The sequence below is a fragment of the Rhinopithecus roxellana genome, chromosome 7, assembly GCF_007565055.1.
Source record: "Rhinopithecus roxellana isolate Shanxi Qingling chromosome 7, ASM756505v1, whole genome shotgun sequence".
Taxonomy (NCBI): domain Eukaryota; kingdom Metazoa; phylum Chordata; class Mammalia; order Primates; family Cercopithecidae; genus Rhinopithecus; species Rhinopithecus roxellana.
This window is the reverse complement of record NC_044555.1, coordinates 51,997,580-52,017,313: the sequence shown is the minus strand read 5'-3', so window position 1 is coordinate 52,017,313 and position 19,734 is coordinate 51,997,580. Positions and strand designations below refer to the sequence as shown.

General features: G+C 48.4%; 1 long non-coding RNA gene across 1 annotated transcript in view; it reads right to left on the bottom strand.

Annotated features, from left to right (window-relative positions):
* Positions 1–19,734, bottom strand: part of LOC115898604 — a 30,435-nt gene that overhangs the window by 9,860 nt on the left and 841 nt on the right. The window lies entirely within an intron of this gene.

Sequence of the window (19,734 nt, the reverse complement as noted above, 5' to 3'; positions counted from 1 at the left end):
CCAAGTCACACAGAAAGTCAGGGGCAGAGCTAGGACTAGAATTGAGGGCTGTAGTGCAGAACTAACTCCACCCCAAGCAGACCTGGGGGAGCATCGGATGGAGCTTCAGATGACCTGTTGGGTGTGTCCTACAGGAACCTGGAATTCAGTCAACATGCAGGAACTGCGGGGGCATCCCAAAGGTGAGGCCTTGGAACTGGGCCTGGGGACAGGGCAACTTAGGCATAGAGAATGGGCCACATGAAGTCACAGAGGTGGGGAATCTCACAAGCCAGAACCAGGAACCTGATGTCGTCTAAGAGTTGCATGGGTGCGTGGGTGTCTCTCCCTAACTCATGTTCCAGTGGACATGTTCCCCAAGAGTACCTGCTGCCTCTCTTTCTCAAGAGGAAAGGAAGCTGAAATGTCGACGAGCTTCCTTATCATCACAGCTAACATTTTTTGAGGGCTTACTATGTGTCAGGCTCTGTGCAAAGTGTTATCCCATTTGATCCTCATAACAGCCTTATGAGGCGGGACTATTATTAACCACCTTTTAAAGATGAGAAAACTGAAGCACATAGAGGTCAAGTAGTTGGTTGAGGTGGCACAGGGGATTTGTACAGAGGAAGTCTGATTCTAAGGTCTGTGCACTTAACCATCACACTATAATAGTGTTAATGATAACTGTAATAATAAGCTAGTGTCTGTTGAATATTTACTATGGGCCAACCACTGTTCAAAGGATTTCATAGGGAGTAGCTTGTTTGATCTTCCCAATGACTTTATGGAGTAGGTATTACCACTATTATTGTAATCTCTAATTTACAGATGAGAAAACCAAGGCAGAGAGAAGTAAAGAGCTAGTATTGCTTCTGCAAGACCTTGCCAAGTAGACAAGGGAGAAAGGATTTCCAAGGCAGAGGGAACAAAATGGAAGCATGAAAATAGCATGGCAGTGTCTGGGAGAGCCCAGCAGTCAGACTGTACTGTAGGGTGGGTAGGATGGCAAGAGACATTGGGTGGTCCTGGAGATTGCCCCCCCGCCCACTGAAGGAGCGCTCTGCAATGGCCCTGATGAGAGGGAATGAGGGGGTTCTCCCGGTTGCTCAGTATTTGAGAGCTGGGTTGGGAAGCCTGAAATATCCTAAGAACCCTCCCTGCCTCAATGGGCCAGGAGAGGCCAGGGCAGTCATGAGTTGAGGGAGCAAAAAGTACAGGACTCAAGCCACATCCCCCAAGGAAAGCAGGGACAGAAGGTGTCTCTGTGGGGTCTCTTTCCTCAACACCAGGAGCTTGGCACCCCTGGGAATTGGATAATTCTCAGAGACCCTAGGAATGTCAGGGTCTTTAGTGTAGCAATCCAGTCCTACCCTTTTATAGCAGCAATGTAAAAGCTGAGGTTTGGAATGGTGAAGGGACTCATGCAATGTCATGTTGATAGGAAGTGGTGGAGCTGTGGCTCAACTCCCAGTCCTTCAGAGTTATTTCTGCTACCCTGCCTGGCCTCCTTTGGAGCAGACCCTTGGAGTTAGAAGAGACCTGAGTATGAATGACGGTGGATTTCTTGCCTGAAACCGTGGAGACCAGAGGAAGTGCCACAGTATTTTTTAAATTCCAGAAGAAAAGAACTGTCAACCCAGAGAGTTCAATATCCAGTGAAAATATCATTCAGGAAGGAAGCAGAAGTAAAGACATTCTCAGATGAAGAAAAACTAAGAGAATGTGTTTCCAGCAGATCTGGTCTAAAAGAAAAGCTAAAGAAAGTTCTTCAGTCAAGACGGCAATGAGGGAAACTTGGGACAGGGGTAGACTTGCTTTTTTCTGTCATACCGGTCCTCAGCGCCTTCCCCCATCTTAAAGCCTCTTCTATTACAGTCCCTTCCAGCCCGGGTGCCCTATCCCCTTTGCCCTCTGCCTGGGGCAGAGATCCAGGAGCCCAAGACCTGGGTTTGTAAGCCAGGTGAAAGCTAAGGGGAATATGCATGGGATGTGGATTCCTGGGTTGCAGATTGTGCTTAATACCACCACCAACTAGCTGTGCAACCTCAGGCAGGTTTCTTATCTTCTCTGAGCCGCCATCTGGCTGCTGGGGATAATTACCAAGCGTTTTGTGTGGCTGGGACAAGGGAAGGGGAGGGAAGCCTATTAGTGGTGTGTGAAAGGGCCGTCCAGATGGGAGGGATGGTTATCATCATTCCTCTGCTAGTCCCCTCCTCTCCAGCCAGCCAGGCATCTGCAGGGGCGTGAAGGCTGGGGGCAGGCCACTTAGCAACTCAGCTTCCTTTTACTTCCTCCCTGGGGCCTTTGCAGTTCTGGATTCCAGGGCTTTGATGGAAGGGTAGGAGCTGCCTCTTTGCATTAGCAGCCTGGGCTGCCTGGCCTGGACCTACCTATTTTCTTGGAATCTTTTTGGCACCAACAGCTTCTTTTTCACACATACTACTAAAAGAGAAGGAAGTAGGCCAGAAGTGGGGTGGCTCTTCCACCAGGGGTAGCTGTGGGGGTACCAGCTGATCCATGGGTGCTCAGGTGGAGGGCAGGGACTTCTCCAGCAGTAGGTTCGGCCTGGAATGCACAGCTCGAGGACAGGGTGAAAAGAGGACAGGTAGGAATAGCTGCTGCAGCTAAGTTGTAAGATAAGGACAGGAATGTAGCCGGGCCTGTACACAGAACCATGGCTGCCAGAGGAGCCCAGGGATCTGGCTTCTAGACCCATCAACTTGCTTGCTGATCTTTGGCATTCTCCTTTCCCTCCCCAAGCCTCAATTTTCCAGCTGTACTTTGTGTACTTGTGTGTGCGTGCATATGTGTGTGTAAGGGGAGGGCTAGGCTACTGACCTCTGAGGTCTATTCAAGCTTCAACACTGTGGTTCTAATGAAGTAGTTAAGGCCTGAGGCAGGAGGCTGGCTGGGGAGCTGGGGGCTCCTGAAAGCTATCTGGGGGAGTTGGTACAATGTGGTCTTCGCTAGAGTGCTTTGTTGCTGACTGAGGACCGGGGAGTTCCAGCTCTGCTCATTATCATCTACATAACCTTCAGCAAGTCACGTAATGTCTCTAATGTCCCAAGGCCAGTTTTACTCCCACCTTGGTAGGACGTTGCCCTTGTGGAGAACAGAAGATCCCCTTTGCATCATATAAGAGGGCTTGTAGCATAGCTATGAGAGGGATCCACACCAGTATGTCTCCAGTGTGGTTCCCACATCCAGTCTGGCCAGCCCTCTGCATGGTTGGCTCCTTGACAGGCTGCCACCAGACCTCTCAGCCTCCAGGGCTTTGAGCAGACCGGCTTGCCTCTGGCTGATTCTCCTGGGGTAATCATGGGTCTGGACTGTACCATTCCTCCAGCAAGAGCCCTGGCCCCACCCCTCAGCAGATGGCAGGGGGTTTCACCTGTACCCTGAGGTCATGACATGTACTAGTTTACAGGGCTTTAAATTAGGCTGGGGCCAGCCACAAAATGATCAAGACCAGTGAGGGAGATGTCTGTGCTGGCCCCTTTAGTTGTGGCCCTAAAGGACATACCTGGAGGGGGAAAAGAAGTTATTTGGAGATATAGTGAGTTCAGAAAGCTCAGGGCTTGCTGGGGCATTTGGAGAAGCCAAAGAGCTTGGTCAGTCAGAAAACAGTATCAGCTTGGGCATAGGCTGCAGTAGCTGGAGAGAGTTCAGGGAGGAAGGGGAGAAGGCCAGAAGCTCAAAGAGCTCCTTCTCAAGTCCCCTGACAGACAGCCAGATACTCCTCATGAAAAGAAGCATTTCAGAAATGATTCCCAATGTCATGGTCCATTGGCAGAGGTCAGGTGAGGAGAAGCAGTACTGGAAGTAGTGTATGAGCCTGACTGTCCCTTGGTTCTGTAACATACTTCCCTGCCTCGTTGGGTGCCTGCCCTTTCTCTGAGGTTGGTTCTCCCCCTTCCCCAAAAAGACTGTGAGCCATCCCAAAGCTTTCCAGTAAATCTATTTTTGGTTTAACTTAGCTGGACTCAGATTCAACCAAAACCCTTGCTGGATATGGCCCCTGATGACTAAAAGTCACAAATCAGCGTGCCCATCCTAACTCTAGAACAGAGGCAATGCACGGTGAGGGGAGGAGCCAGTTCAGAATCTATTAATAGGTCCCTTGAGTAGTGGATCAGCATGGTAGGGTGCCCGATTTCCAAGTCCTTGGGCTAAGGAATGCAGTAGGTGCTCCATGGATGGATGAATGAATAAATGAATGAATAAATAGCCCCCACCCCTAGCTATCCCATGCACCCTGTCCTTGGTGCCAGACTACCTCTATTCCTGCCCATAAGCCTTTTCTGGGCCACCCTACCCACCTGGCCTCTGAGAGAAGAAAGAGAAAGTCACAGAGTCATGGGATGGCAAGCTGGCCTGGCCTTTACTCTGCGGAATCCAGTGCCCTCCTGGCCCAGTTGGAAAGGGCAAGGCTCAGAGAGGTGAAAGGTCTGGCCAAAGGTGTTAGGACTCGGCTCTCCTGCCTCCGTCATAACACATGTCAGGAATTTTTGTTAAGTTTGTGTTCCAGAGGTCTCACTCCACAGCAAGTTCTATCCCAGAATGCATTGGGACTTCAAAGCATGACAGGATGGCATCTGAGCTCTCCCACTCCCCTTCGGCCCCGGTACTCCTGGGGCCAGAGGGTGGGAGTGCCTTTGATCAGTCAGGAGTGTTGACTGTCCTTCACCAGGCCTGACAGCAGAGATGAGCCAGAGGCTGGCCCATGCCCTCTGGATGCCGGGAGAGCACACAACGTCACAAGAGAGAAAGTCCAGCCTCCAGCCTGGGGCCTCCTGCATCTGGGGCACGCCACCCAAAGCCTGCACAGCTGGCCAGCAGGGAGGGCCACAGCTGGGGGATGTTTGTGCTAATCTTCAGCAAAGGAAGCAGTGTGATAGCTAGGCTGATGTCTCCAGGGTGGGCTGCCACTCAGCGCTGGAGGCTTTGCTTCCCCTCTACCTTCCAGTCCCACATTCCTCCCCTCAAGTTCCTGCCTCCTGCAGCCCCCACTCCCGGCTTCTCCTACCAGTTACCATCACTTTCTCAGATAGAGTCCTGGGTGTGGGAAAAATGGCCTTGGACTGGGAGTCTGGAGGTCGGGGTTCCACCGCTGTCTTGCTATGTGATCTGAATCAGTCCCTCACCCTCACTGGACCTCAGTCTGCCCAGCTGCAATGCAAGGAGAAAGGTCTATGGAACTGCCCTAGCACTGCTACTCTGAGAGTCTCTGAATCAGAGAATGTGATTTGTGACTGATGACTCAATCACATATAAGGGAATGCTTATTCTCTGTCCTGTTGGGCTCAGCTGGATTGTCTGGGCACTCTAGGCACCATGACCATGCTTCTGAACTTGCTGTTAAAGGAACAGGGGAGTAAGGTCCAAGAGTGAGCTTTGATCAGGCTAGGGGGAAGAACAGAGGGAAGTACAGATTGTTCAAACCCAGAAATGCTCCATTGGTTCTTGGACCCATGGCCCAGGGGAGAAAAGCTAAGAAACCTGATTGATAAATCCAGGAACAAGGTGTCCAGGTCTCCTCTAAGAACAGGTTTTCTGTGACCATAACTCACATACCTTGCTCCCAGAGCCCAGTACTGCTCAGGCCAAGTTCCCTTTCTTAGGGGAGATGACCATGTCATGACAGCCTCTCCAGCCAACGAAGGATGGGGGCTTGAGCTTGGCCTCCCGAGCCAGTCAGTGTTACTCCTGGAGTCCTCAGTGCTCAGTGGAACCAGAAACAATCCATCTTGACCTGTACAATACAATGATGCAGGTCTCACTTGTTAAGACTGGGGCAAATCTCTACCATCAGGCCCCAAACTGAGGCTGCCCAGGAAGGTGGTTTCCTGCCAGGACTTTCCTCCCTCAGGGATTTCTGAGGACCACTGCATGCTGGGCTAGGAAGAAAGCAAAGAGAGAGAAACAATCTCAGGGGTCGGGGGTGGTAGAACAGTCCCTGGCAGTGTGCTGTGGCACAGAGGGCTGTGGACATGGAGTGCCCCTGGGAAGAGGTGATGGGCTGTCCCATGGCCTGTTCACTGTGTGCTAAGCTTTGCCTGCTGCCTCTTATTCCACCCTCACAACAACCCAGAGGAGAGGTATTCATGGCTGCATTTTATAAGGAAGGACACTGAAGTAGAGTGATTAAAGGGCCTTCTCGGACGTCCCATGGCTCAGTTTTGTCTCCAAATCCCGTGGTCTGTCCGATCTCCATATTGCAGTGCTGCAGTCTCAAAACAGCCAAGAGTACTTTCAACAGGAAAGGACAGGAAGGCTTCACCGAGGAGGTGGCATTTGGGATCGACATTCGGGACAGGTGGATGGGAAGGAGAGTATTCCAAGGGTGTGGAGGAGTGTGGGGATGGGATGGAGTATGCTCAAGGCATTGAAAGGTACCTTGGAAGGACAGCAAGGAGGCCAGATTGGCTAGAGGGAGTGGCCGGGAAAGTAAAGGGTGAAGCTCAGCAGATAGTTGTTCCCACTGTGGGGGCCCCTGCATGTTAGGATCAGGAATTTGGCCTTGATCCTGTAGGCTATGGGAAACCATAGAAGGATTTTGAGCAGGGGATGGGCCATGGGCTCTCCCCATGGCACTATGGAAGATAAACGTGAGGGGAGAAGACAAAAGTAGAAATATGAGATGAAAAATCTAAAAAAGTTGATTTTATAGAAGTAGAGTGTAGAACAATGGCTCCCACAGGCTGGGGAGGGAGGATGGGGAGAGGTTGTTCCAACTGTAACTATGTTACAATTAGACAGGAGGAGTAAGTTCTGGTGTGCTACTGTACAGCAAGGCCATGCAGTTAACAATCATGTAGTGTATCTTGCAAAATATCTAGAAGAGAGGATTTTGAATGTCTCCACCACAGAGAAATGATAAATGCTTCAATGATGGTTATGTCAGTTACCCTTATTTGAACACTGCACAATGTATACATGTATGGAAACGTCACTACACCCCATAAATATGCAAAGTTATTATGTATTAATGAAAATAAAACCAAAGAAGAAGGAGAAGGAGAAGACCCCAAGGGGAAGGATCACTGAGGAAGGAGAAAAACAGGAGGGAGATTGAAGAAATGTGAATGGATAGGACTGAAGACCCTTGAGGTGTTGCAGGGGGAAGAGAAAGGAATGCAAGATACACCACCCAGGGATGTAGTAGATGGGAAAGTCGCTGTGGGGGATGAGGCTTCTGGGAGAAGGAGGATTTTGAGATGGGGTGTGGGTACAGGAGAAATGTCAGTGCAGTTTTGGCTGTGGTGGGTTTGAGGAGCTTGTGGGACATTCCAGCCTAGGTGTGCCATGAGCAATAGGAAGAAAGGAGATGAGAAGAGAAACCAGCTGGAAAGAGAGCAGTTTGGGAGTCATCAGCCTCTTCCTAGCAAGTTCCATAGCCTCCCAGACCTCATTGTCTTCTTCATCTATGTGATGGTGTAAGGTCAGCCTCATTAGGTTTCTGTGAAGATTAAATGAATTGACACAAGCACAATGTTTAGATCAGTGCCTGGCACAGAGTTAGCACTCACTTCATCTGAACTCTTATTAGGACAGAGGTGGTAGCTGCAATCTGAGGGGTGGATGAGGTCACACCAGAGGCATGTGAAGGATGGAAGAGAGGTGAGCCTGGTACAGAGCTCAAGGAGCACTAACCTGCCAGTGATGGGCAGAGAGCACCTTAGGAGTGTGCCAGTGACCAGACTGGAAGGGTTTGGGTCTTCAGTTCTAATCTCATGACGTTCCAGTGCCATCTCCCTGTGACAGAGTCTTTCTGCCTATCTTGAGACGCAGGTCATTAGCTGTGAGAGCTGCAGGCATTTGGGACTCCAAGTATCCCTGCCTCACCTCTGCTCACCAGCACCCCATTCCCTCACACTGAGCCCACAACCAGACACCTTTATGTGCCACAGCACTGTGCAAAGGAAGAACCTCACATGGCCAGAGCTTCCATCCCAGGCCACCGTGGGCCTGAGACTGGTCTCCTTAGCTTCCCATCTGGGGAGTGATTACAATATGACCCCCTTGCCCCTCTCCCCCAGGGTGAAGCAGGCAGATGGGCTTGTGACTTTGAAGTGTTTTGGGGTACCCTTGGGAATTCCCAAGGCAGGCCCAAGCCCTAATTGCCTCCCAGAGGCTGTGCAGGCTCTGCCAGAGGAGGAAGGGCCAATTTTTGCTTTTTGTGATCTTCCAACAGGCTGCTGGCAGTGCCTCCAAGACAGCAGGGGAGACTTGCTTGAGGGCTACAGGTCTAGGCAATGGGCAGGCCGGAAGCCCCGTCAGCAGCCACCATTCACAGTAATCTCAAACTTCCAGTCCTCTCAGTGTGTAGCATCTTGCAGAGTCACGCATCTAGGCTCACACCTGTGATGGGGTCCAGGGACACATGTGGAGCTTTCAGGGCCCATGCTCATGTCAGGCAGCCCAGCAGAAGCTGTGGGAGCATGCACAGAGACCAGGGCTTCAGCTCCTTGGGATGGTTCTTTCTTTTTGGCAGAAGGGAATAGGACAATGAGACAAATAGCTGAAGGAGGCCCAGACAGTTGCATTGGGAAGAACACTGAGTGTGGAGTCAGGACAGGGTGTGGCCTCAGCTGATTGGCTGAGCAGGCTTAGCTATGCGACATTTCACCCTTGTCAGAAACAGGCTTTATTTGAATCTCTACTATGTACCAGGCACACTGGTCTTTCTTTCATCTTAACAATGCCTCTCCAAGAGAAGCCTTATTACCCCACTTTACAGATGTGGAAACTGAGACCCACAGAGGTGAAGTGGCTTGCCCAAGGTCAAGCAGCAGGAAAGTGGTAGAGCTGGTTTTTAACTGAATCCAGAGCCTGTGTGCTTTCACTATACCTGGCTATCTCCAACTGAAAAATGAGAGGATAAGGAGGAGCTCATCATTACTTAACTACAGAGGGGCTGAGCCTGAGTTGCAAAGCCAGAACTTGTCCCACACACAGTGGAGGCTGCCCCAGTGTGCCCAAACCCAGACAATTAGGAGTTGCCCACAATCGCTGTACCACAGTCTCATGGAGGCAGCCAGATTCCTAAACATATGGATCAGTAAAGGCCAGAAAGACTCCCTTCTGCAGCTCAGTGGACTGGGGAGCACCCCACCTTTCTCCTCAACTTCATGTGGACTCCTCTTCCTATCAGTAAAAGCTTAGGAGGTCGTCTTAGCTCTCTGAGCCTTGGCTTCCTCCTCTGCAAAATGAGATTTCCCTATCCTGTAGGGATGTCACGAAGATTAAATGAAATAACCGATGAGAAGGATCTGGGGCTCCAAAAGGGATGGGAACAGGGAAGAAGTTGTCTAAGAATGCCTCACCTGTGTACACCAAGTTAGACTTTACAACAGCACGGTCTCATTTATTTCCAGGGTTTCCCTCATTCTGTTCAACCAACCAGATGCCAGTGATGGTGTATTGGTGGTGGTGGTGATGGTTGGGGTAGTACATACAAAATGAAATGTGTATCAAATGGAAACATGGCTACCCTTTGATCTCACAACTTCGCATCAGGGATTCGACAAGTACATTAAGGATGTTTATTGCCTTCTTATTTATACTAGCCCCAAATGGCAAACAACATAAAAGTGTAACAATGGGGGATTGGTTAAATCATTTCTGGTTATGGTACATACAGTACATAATTAGAGTACATTTCCAGTTAAGATGGCAACAGAGCCCCTCTGTACCAAGCACGGAGTGATGGAAGATCGATACACTGTAAAAAGAGAAAACCCCAAAGACAGAGTCAGGCTGAAAAAATGAGATATGGAGACATACAGAAATGCAAAGCAACCAGCACAGCTGTAACTTGCCAGCCTCTGGGTCAGAACACGGGCGCCATGGCGGGGGGTGGGCAGGAGTGGCCGGGACTCAGCTCCTGTGAGTACTACAAGTGCTCCATTGTGGGATGGGAGGCAGAAACCAGGGGGAGGAGGGGCAGGGTTCTCCCTTTATGAGCTGGAAAAGACAGCTTCCAGCTGCTTCTGGGAGTTCTGATTACAAGGCAGCCTGGGCCATGAGGAGCTGGGAGGAGGGAGACTCGGCCTCATGACAAGGAAGTGAACCGAGCCCCAAGGTTCTACACTGAAGCAGGAGAATGCTCCCAACATCTCCTATAGGGCAAGAGCCCTGAGTGTCATAAAATCAGATTCTGGGCTGAGGGATTTGGAGGGGCCAATGGAGGCCACCATGAAACCACCAGACAGGGAGGGGTAAGCACTGAGAGAGAAAGACAATAAGACACAAACACAAACAAAACAACACCAACACTGCCTCTCCAAACCAAAATTCCAAAACACATAAAGAAATCAAATGCTCAGGGAGAGCCAGCAAAATCTACAATCAGCACATAAATTTACTCCAGATGAGTTTTAGAGAATAGGCTGACAGATTTTGAAAATAAGCATGCCTAGGATGCTCACAGAGAGAAATGAAGGAATGACATTCCTTAAAAGGACAAAATAGGATTGCACAAAAACAGGAAGAGAGATAAAAAAAGAAAATCAAGTAGAAACTTTGGAAGTCAAAAATACAGTTATTGAAATAAAAAGAAAGCAAACTTCAATGAATGGGATATCTCTAGCCTGGGCACAATCACGGAAAGAATTAGAGAATTGTAAGCTAGTGCTGAGGGATTCACACCAGCATAGAAACAAACTTTGAAAGAGCAGTTAGTAGGCATGAAGAGTTTGCATAGAGGGGCTTTGGCCTAAGTCTAACAGAAACTCCAAACAGAAAATGGTGAGGAGGCAATCATTGAGAGATAATAGCTGAGAATTTTTCAGAAAGGAAAAGAGGTATGAGTTTCAGGGAGAAAGGGCAGGCCAAGGACTAAGCAAAATAAATAAAAATAAGTCTACACCTAGACACTTTGTGGGAAATTCACAGACCATCAAAGATAAGGAAAAAAACCTCACAGGCTACAGCAGAAAAGAGACCCATTCTATACGAAGAACAAGTTCACAATGTGAGACAGAGCCATGCACAGAGGATGACTGCCATGACCTGATGACGGGGAAGGGTCTTGTTGCAGCTTCTCTGGTAAGCCGCCTCTAAAGATGGCCAAAGACATGGTTTTTCCTAGGTTTGAGGTGCACTACTTCGGTGTTCCTGCTTACCTCCTGCTCGCTCTCTGGCCCTTATTGTGACCATGCTTGACTCTCCCATCCTGTGCTGGGACAACCGTTTTCCTTTCCTCATTGCTGCTACTGCAGAGTGAGGTGGGCTATGGCCTGGAGGAGATCCTCTCAGTGCACCACTGAGTCTTGCTCTGGAGGAGAGGATCAGGAGAACCAGCCCTTTACAAGACCAGTACTCTCACCACCAGACTTGATATAGGAGTGTAAAGGAGTGCTCACCTTGGAAGGTGAAGGGGGCTCCCCACCCACTTGGGTGTCACATGCATGTAGCTTAGAATGTCTGCCTTGCGACTTCCAAACTGCATGCCTTTGGTTAGCAAGTCACTTCCAAGCCCCAGTGTTCTCATTTACAAAAGAGGGACCATAACTTTACCCAATAGAATGGTGATACAGAAAAAAAGGGGAGCCTAGAAATTAATGGAAATGTGTTGTGTAAGCTGTAATGTGGTGGACTATTATGACTGCCTCCTCCTGTCTCCAGCTCACCTGGAATCCAGTTCCTTCCCCTGAGTGATTTCAGTTAGTCCCCACAACCCCATGACATGGGTGATATTATCCCATATGTACAGAGGAGGACACTGAGGCTCAGCAAGGTAGTTCTTCCTCTCTGAGGTATTAAGTGGAAGAACCAGGACTTAAACTCGGATCTGTCTTACTCCAGGTCTGTTCTTTACTGCTGGTCCTGGCTTTGCCCTGACCTCAGACCTCTAGGGTACATGGAGGGAGGAAAGGAGGGAGGGAGGGAAAAGCTGCTGCATTGGAGTCTCCCCTCTTTAGGGAGACTGAAGAGGCAGGGTCCAGCTCCCAGGCTGAGGTTTGGAGACAGCCGCAGAGCAAAGGAGCTTGGGAGGTTGGAATGCGGGATGGTAGATAGCAGAGGGGAGAGAGTTTCTGACTGCACCCCAGTCAGGGACCACATGAAGCAATTGGCCTGCCTTGCCAATCCCAGTTTAAACCCAATTCCATCCCATAATGCTTGTGTGATCCATGGCAAGTCATTTAGCCTCTCTATGCCTCAGTCTCCTCATCTTTCTATGAGGTAGCAATTTCTATCTCCCAAGGCTGTGGGAAGGATGATATGAGGAAGCATACGTAAAGCGCTCAGAACTGTGTTCACAAAGGGTGGCCTCTCTGCACCCATCACTGTCCCAGTCCTCAGCTCTGGGCTCTGTCCTGGCTCCTGACCCCAGCAGCATCTCCCTTGCTCCCAGTTCTGCTATGCCTTCTTTCTTTGCCTCACATTCTCAGGGAGACACAAGTTCAGATGCCCTGGTTGTTTGGAAAGATGGCAGTGTCTATGGCTGGGCCCACCTTCAATAAGTGAGAGTGAATTATTGATTCATTCTTGTATTCATTCATTTACTCCAATATTTATTGATCACTGACAAAGTGTCATGCACTGGTGATACAGCACCAGACCAGACAGACAAGGCTTAGTGTTCATGGAGCTCACATTCCAGAGAAGATGAAGTCTACCGCTTCCATAGAGGCCTCAGACACAATCCTATCCCTAGGTTGGCTGCCATATTAGACATCCCTTTCAACTGCCTCTGGACTGCCTGGCCCTTATGACCACAGCAGAGAACCCAAGAGATCATCTCATCTACCCTCTGCCTCCAGACAACCGTTCCAGCCCAGATGCCTAAAACCTGCTTCTGTCTATAAAACGGGCTCTGGAGTCCAAAGACCTAGGATCAAAGCACGACTCTGCTGCTCATTAGCTTTGTGACCTTGGGCAAGTTCTGTAACCACACTGAGACTTTGTTTTCTCATCTATGAAATGGGCATTAGAACAGCACTATTTTCATAGGGTCATTGTGTGAATGGAATAAGATAACACAAGTAACATGCTAGAAACAGTGCCTGGCATATGGTATGTGCTCAATGCAGATAAAATGGTGCTATTATTATTATTACTACTGTCGTTATTAATATTACCTGACCCAGGGTGTCATAGGCCTTTCGTTCTGTGTCCAGTCTCAGTTTCAGAAGATATGCTTATTCCTGTCCCTGTGGCCAGGCCAAAATCCATAGGCAAACCTCCCAGGAGGCCCTCTGACCATGGCCCTGTTGGGGGCAGTCTGGAGGTTCGAGCTCTGTCTCAGGTGTCCTCACAGTACACTGTAGAGAGAGTAAGTGCACCCACTCACCTTCCTCAGGCTTTGCTCCAGTGCTCCCTTGTTAAGGAAGGCCTCCCCTGACAACGCCATCTAAAATCACAAACCCTAGCACCCTCATTCCCCCTCCACTACTTTCTTCTTTTCCATAACCCTTGCCACCATCTTTCATGCTACATATTTTATTTGCATATTCTTTTTAAAATTGTGGTCTGTCTCTTCCCTCTAAAATGTAAGCAGGAAGAAACTATCAAGTCTGTAGGGCCAAGCAGGCTAAGCCAGACACCCTGGCTTGCTAGTTACCAACTACAGGACAGTCTCTGCCTGATCCTAAATCTCAGCTTTTCCATCAGAATCATGAGGTGGGTAGAACTGGGGTTCAAAGGGCCTCCTCAGCTCTGACTTAGAACAGTCTGTACTTTTGTGTCAGTTCTCATGGCAGACCGGGCAGGACCTAACCTCAGTTCAGACCAGTCTGTTGTAGGAGGCTGTGCCACAGGCAGTGTGTCAGGGCTATAAGCAGAATTCCTCTGCCCACTCAACCTGGCTTTCCTCCACCCTTGACCTTTGTTGGAAAGGCCCTGGGTTTGCAAGCAGGGTGGTCTGGCTCCCCTCTCCAGTGGGGCAGGAGGATTCAACCTCATCTCCATATCCTGGCAGGTGCAGCCTCAGCCTAGTGCCCTCCTCCCCTCTGACAACATTGCCGCACACGGTGGCCAGCTATTTGCTCCCCTTAAAGGCTACTTGGCTGGACATGATGCTAGCACATGTTCTGTTGAGCTGCCTTCTCTCTCAAAGGCTGCCTTATGGTTTGCAAATGGGGTGAAACAATCCCATAGGACAGTTTGCTGATTCAGAGACTGCTGGCTCCGGGGTGCAAATCCTGCTTGGAATTTCATCTTTCACCCTGATTGTGGGTGTGAGATATCTGCTAAGACCCAGCATGAGAAAAGCCAGGACATGACATTTAGCCCCTAGCCTCTTTCTCTGCCCCACTGCCTTGCCAACTAAAAGGCTGCCTCTGGGGAAGGCAGCTCTGTCCATGCTAACATGGGCCCTGCCATTTATGTATTTGACAATATGTATTTATTGGGTGACTACTATGTGCCAAGCACTGCTTCAGGGGCTGGGGACACTGTAATAAGCAAACACAGACACAGTCTCTGCTCTCTTGCTCCACTTACATTCTAGAGGCAGAGGCTGGCATTTAATATGGGGGCTTGAGGCATATTACAAAAACCTGAGCGGGAGACTCAAAGTTTGCACATATGTGGTGATGGACGCTATGAGCATAAATGAGATGGCTCAAAAGAGAGTATATAGAATGAGAGGGGAAGGGGTTTGGGATAAAACTTGAGGAATCCCAACATCTCAGGGGTAGGCAGAGGAAGAGAAAGTAGAGAGGAAGCCACCATGAGTAAGGGGATCCCAGGGCATCAAGCCAAGCCAAGAGAGGATTTTCAGGAGGAATAAATGATCAGCCATTAAATGAGTCATATCAATAAAGGAGAAGCCCAAGCAAAGGCCACAGGCTGAGTGTTTAGAGAGCAGCATTGTTGAGTAGCGCACATGGAAGGCAACCCATTACAGGCTCCAGAGCAAAGACAGACAGTGAATGCAAGAAAGAGGAAAGCAACATTTCTTGAGCACCTACTATGTGTCAGGTTCTCTGCTGGGGCCCTTATATGCCTCATCCTTTCATTCATTTGGTCAACAATTTTCTAGATGCAGGGCCTTTATGGAAAGCAAAGATAGGTAAGGCCTCTGCCCTCATGGACCTCATAGCCCACATGGGAATAGGAGCCAGACATTTATCAAAGTGTCCCCCAAATGAATGTGAACTTACAACTGGGACTAGGGTTATGCAGGAGAAGCATGTGGTACTAATGAGATCCTTTAATTTGGGGCTTTGACCTAGCAGGGAGCTCAGGGAAGGCTTCCTGAGGAGTGGACAAAGAAGCTGAGATCTGAAGGACACATAGAAAGGAACTCGGTGACTGGAGTAGAGTGGAGTGTTTTATGCAGAAGGAACAACATATGCAAAAAACTAAAAGGTGGCCACTGGGAGTGGAGTGGAGAAGGAGAGGGGCGGAGAGGGGCAGAGAGGGTCACGGGAGCAGGGAGAGGTGGGTGAGGCAGAGCTAGACTCAATGAGGCTTCACAGGCCATAAGGAGGAGTTTTGTCTACCCTGAAACCACAAGAAAGCTGCAGCAGGTCGTTAATCAAGGCAAGGATATGATCAAAGTCCTGTTTTGAAAATACCAGTCCAGCCACTACATGCAGATAGAGCAAGAGATGATTTGGGCAGAGTATTTAGAAAGTGATACTTCTGAGTCCAGGAAAGGATGGTGGTAGCGTGCATTAGAGGGGAGACAAAGGAGACTGAAACAAGTGGATGGGTTGAAAAGATGTTTAGAGACTGCTTAGAATAGCAGATTACCTATAACTGGCACTTGTAAATAAGAGGATGGTAAAATAAATGTTATTAGGTCCACCCAGTAGAATACTATTTGTAAAAACAGAGCTAAAGATTTCTAATGCGGAACAGAAAGATTGACAAAATATATTTTTAGGTGAAAAATGCAAGGTACAAAACAGCATGTACAGTATTGTATTTTGTGGAAGAAAGGGAGCAATATCTATTGTTTGTCTTTCCATAAAGATGCGGTAGAAGGATACCCACCTCCCAAATAAAGGTGGTTTATCTGTGTGTGTTTTAGGGGGACTACTGAAGTTGATGCAGTTGGGTGAGACTCCTTACTAAATCTTGTTTCATATTTATTTTGATTTTTCAATGCATTTCCTATTTAGAGATAAATAACCTTGAAAGTCAAAGCAACATAGGAAGTAAAACGAGCAGGATTGGCTATGAGGTTGGTAATGTGGGAGATGTTGAAAATGACTCCTAGGCTTGTGGCTTGTGTAACTAGATGTAAGGGGGTCCCTTTGCTATGATAAGGGACAGGAAAAGACAGTAGGTTTGGGGAGGAAGATCATGAGATCAGTTTAGGACACATTGAGTGTGAAATGCCTTCAAAGAGTGAGATGACTCTTTGAAGAAGTTTGTATGTGAAGAAGAGAGAGGCAAGGCAGTAGCTGCAGAAGGAAGTAAGGTCCAAAAAGGTGGGTTGGTTTGTTGGTTTCAGTGGGAGACACCTGGGCACCTGAAAAGTAGTAGGGAAAGATCCAGTTGAAAGCGAGAACCTGGTTGTCCTTGAGCCATGTCATTGCTAATTATTCCATTTTAGGGATGAGGAAATGAGGCTCTGGAAGGCCCAAGATCACATCGCTAGTAAGTGGCAGAACCGAAACTGGAAGCTACATCTTCTGACTACCAGACCAATGGAGCCATGGAAAGGTGCTGGCAGGGAGCTATTAGGAGATAGGAATTAATGAGGTCACCAGGCTTAGAGGCTCAGAAGACACCCACATATTCTGAATAATCCCTCTAGAGCAGTCATCTCAACTGGGGGTGGTTTTGCCCCCCAGGAGACATTTGGCAATGTCTGGAGACAGTTTGGTTGTCAGAACTCAGGGTGGGGGTATGCTACTGGCACCTGGTGGGCATAGGCCAGGGATACTGCTAACAGTCTGCCTCACACACCCCAGCAATGCACAGGACAGCCCTTGCAACAAGTCAATAGTGCCCAGGTTGAGAAACCCTGCTCTGGAAGCTCCAGGGGCTCAGGGAGCTTGTCAGCATCTCCACCCTCTCCACAAATGCAAGTATCTTTATTGTTTTTACTATCTTTTTATTTCTGTGATTTGGGCACATTGTAAAACACTCAAACAATGCAAAAGTTGTTAAAATATTAAGTAAAAGTCTTGCCTCCCTCAATCGGAATTCCCCAGAGGTAATGGTTGTTATTGTAACTTTAGTAAACGGGTTGAAATCCACAAGCAGAAAACTTATTTTCTCTCTCTCCTATTTCTCCCTAAACACTCTCTGTGACCTATTTCTCCCCTGCTTCTTGGATGAAATCTCCTGAAGAGCCAGAACTTTTTGAGATGCTTTCAGATAATTAAAAAAAATCCTCCGATTACCTCCAGGAATAACATGTCCAGTCTAGTGGAACAGACAAAACCCAAACTTCACTAAAAGTGAAATCTCCTCCACTGAGGCCTGTCAGGCTGCAGAGGCCAGGGATGTGGTCAGTGTCTTCTCTCTTTTCTGTCCCTACTGGCTTATTATTTAGCCAGTTTCCCTGTTGATGCATATTGAGGTAGTTTCCAGTTTTTTTACTCTTATAAACACTGTTGAGCCATCCTTGTACCTATGTTTATCTGTACACACTTGTTATTTTGTAAGGACAAATTTCTAGAAATCAGTGTGCAGAGGTATGCATATTTAAAACAGTAAAACATACTTCCAGATTGTTCTCCAGAGTAACTGCATCAGTATATGTTCCCACCAGCAGAGTATGAGAGGGTCCATTAACAGTTCTCACTCTTGGCTGGGCGCGGGTGGCTCATCCCTATAATCCCAGCACTTTGGGAGGCTGAGGCGGGTGGGTAATTTGAGGTCACAAGTTGGCCAGCTTGGCCAACATGGTGAAACCCCGTCTCTACTCAAAAAAAAAAAAAAAAAAAAAAAAAATTAGCTGGGCGTGGCAGCACGCACCCATAATGCTAGCTACTCGGGAGGCTGAGGCACGAGAGTCACTTGAACCCGAGAGGTGGAGGTTGCAGTGAGCCGAGTGAAGTTGCACTGCACTCTAGCCTGGGCGACAGAATGAGACTAATGAGACTCTATCTCAAAAAAAAAAAAAAAAAATAGTTCTCACTCTCTCTCCTCACCTTTTTCAATACAGTACATACTAGTGGGGCCAGGCTGACATTAACTACTGATTGAATGAGTGCTGAGAGAACACCATTCTTTGTGGGCTTCTTGAAGTCCATGAAGAAAGCACAAACTCTCCCAAACTCATTCCTCCCTCTTGACACACAGTCATCTCTTACTCCTCTCCCTCCTCCACCCTCTCAAACTTCAGGATTCTAGGTCCTGAATTGCTCTTGAATCCATTGTCTTCTCTCCGTTTCATGGCCAATGTTGGAATTCAGGCCTCATCATCTCTTGACTACAAGAGTTCCTTGCAGGTCTCCCCATCTCCAACTTTGCCATCTCTGATCCATTCTTGACACCCCCAGAGTGAAGCTTCTAAAATGCCAACGTGGTCACCCCCCAACCCCCACTCCTAGAGACTAGCTCCCTAGGGCCCACTCCACAGGACACACTGTCATCTGTCTTCTCCCTGTTCTCATCTCATCTGTGGCTCTTTGCCTTCCTCTTCTTACACCCCAGTCACACATTGCTGCCTGCCTGCCATGAGCACAGCAGGCTTCAGCTCTTTCTTTATCCATTCAGTTCTCTCTGGCTAGAATGCCCTCTTCCTCTTTTTTTGCTGCCATCAAGCAGAGAGTGGACATTTGTTGGTTTGTGGCTTCCCAGCCTTCATTCCTCCCCTTTCCTTAGGCTCCTGTTTAGTGAATTGTCTCTGCCTGATTGTGGGTGATGTTGGTGAAACAATAAATCTATGCATGCCTCCTTTCATAGAAGCCAAAGGGAAGTTGCCTTCCCCTCCCCAGCCCAGTATAGCCAGGAGGAGAGCATGTGACTAAGCTTGGTGACTGGACACTCTCGTTGGACTTTGAATCTGGAACAAGCAATACAAGAATGGAGGAAACATACTTCATTCATTTTATTGGCAGCATCCTGATCAAACCATTCCTGCTTCCTATTCCTTCCCAACCCCTCCCCAAGAAGTGCCTTTGCTTATGTCAATTTCCATACCTGGTTCTCTAGCTTTTCTTTTGATTCTGTAAGCTCCCTATAGCTTACCCCTCCAACCCCACAAATTCCCTTCTTTCCTAAGTTAATGAGAGATGCTTTCTGTTGCTTGCAACCAACAATTTCTGATAGGAAGTCCAGCTCAAATGTTTCTTCCTCTGGTTCTGCACAAACATACTTCCCTGTACATTCCCATAGCACCCTCTACAAAGTGCAGATCACATCTCAGTTTTTTTTTTTTTTTTTTTCTGTTCCTTCCATTAGGGTAAAAACTCATATTGGTCCCATCCTTGTGAGCTCTGGACTCACTAGCTTATGCGTGGTCCAAAGTCAAACATTTAAGGAAACAAACATTTAAAGACTAAATTAATGGACTAGTAGCTCTGCCTGTTCCCCCTCTAGGTGCTTCGGTGACTTACACAGACTCTGTCATGCCACAAAAATAGTAAAAAATGCACCTGCCTCCCTCGTGAGTCTGGCTAGGAATAACATGGGATGATTTCTGTTTGGGACACTCCTTCTGTCTGTGCCACGGAAGATGGGGTGAGGGTGGGCAGGAGGGGGAAGAGGAAAGGACAGAAGTGGGACAGAGAGGCAGCTGTTGGAGCAGCTCAGGTGGAAGATGCTGGTGAGTGGGATTAACATGATGGCAATGGGAACAGAGTAAAGGGGCTGACTGGTGAGATTGTGAACAGAGCA